The sequence below is a fragment of the Haematobia irritans genome, chromosome 1 (assembly GCF_050003625.1).
Source record: "Haematobia irritans isolate KBUSLIRL chromosome 1, ASM5000362v1, whole genome shotgun sequence".
Classification (NCBI taxonomy): domain Eukaryota; kingdom Metazoa; phylum Arthropoda; class Insecta; order Diptera; family Muscidae; genus Haematobia; species Haematobia irritans.
Window position 1 is genome coordinate 7,362,684 of NC_134397.1, and position 1,583 is coordinate 7,364,266.

The window sequence follows — 1,583 nt, forward strand, 5'->3', positions numbered from 1 at the left end:
AATATTTGGATATGCGGAAGCTCTGTGCAAAATGGGTGCCGCGCGAGCTCACGTTTGACCAAAAACAACAACGTGTTGATGATTCTCAGCGGTGTTTGCAGCTGTTAACTCGTAATACACCCGAGACTTTCCGTCGATATGTGACAATGGATGAAACATGGCTCCATCGCTACACTCCTGAGTCCAATCGACAGTCGGCTGAGTGGACAGCGACCGGTGAACCGTCTCCGAAGCGTGGAAAGATTCAAAAGTCCGCTGGCAAAGTAATGTCCTCTGTTTTTTTTGGGATGCGCATGGAATAATTTTTATCGATTATCTTGACAAGGGAAACACCATCAACAGTGACTATTATATGGTGTTATTGGTCGAAATCGAGGCAAAACGTCCCCATATGAAGAAGAAAAAAGTGTTGTTCCACCAAGACAACGAACCGTGCCACAAGTCATTGAGAACGATGGCAACAATTCATGAATTGGGCTTCGAATTACTTCCCCACCCACGGTATTCTCCAGATCATACCCCCAGCGACTTTTTCTTGTTCTCAGCCTCAAAAGGATGCTCTCAGGGAAAAAATTTGGTTGCAATGAAGAGGTGATCGCCGAAACTGAGGCCTATTTTGAGGTAAAACCGAAGGGGACTTATCAGCCAACCTGTTAACGGTATGAGAGCGAACAATGATTGTGACAGACTATCCTCTCTGGTATTAGAATAATATTACACCTAAACTTAATATTTTTGAATTTAAATATTATTTAATTTAGTAACCAAGCAATATATAATGAGGTAAGAATTAAGATAACTAGAGATTTATTTATTTGCATCGGTAGCAGATTTTTCCAATATCTCAACAAATCAAAACTAAAGATGGTGAAGAAAAGTGTCTGGGATAAAGAAAAACAATAAAATAAAAAATTATTGATTGATTGAAAAATTTACATTTTTGGTAATGGATTAAACTAATCTTTAACCAAATCGAAAGTCAATTATAAAAATAAATAAAATTTAAAAAAGAAATAATTTTTACATTTTATTAGTCAAGTGTTTTCGCAAAAGAGGTGGTTTCAATTAAAAATGTATCGGATGAATTAGTCAAAATTTTTAATTTCTTTGATCAGAATTCAAAAATTCAGATAATTCGATAAAAATTTTGAAGTTAATTTAATTCCTTTTCTTTCAAATCTCCAAATAAAATTTTATTTTGTAACAATCGAAAGCAATTCAAAACGTGTTTCATTAATGTACCGAGTTTTGAAAAAGGCTCAACCTGTTACATGTCATCCAAATGAACTTTATATGCCTTCCCGATTCTCTTTCAAAAAAGGGTTGGGAAAAATAATTAATTAAAGCAAACATTCTCAATAAAGAATTTTTATGGATTCAATACAGAACAGCGAAAAAATTGGTTTGCTAGTCCAGTATGTTAACGATACTCAGTCGTTGTTGTTGATATCGTCAATTTCGTTGTTGGTAGCCAAAAAAAAAATTTAAAAAAAAAATACAAAAAACTTTAGTTTTTGTTCTAGACTAGACAAGTAGAATATTGGCAGTTCGCTTACTGGCCAGGTGACTAACTGACTGGATGG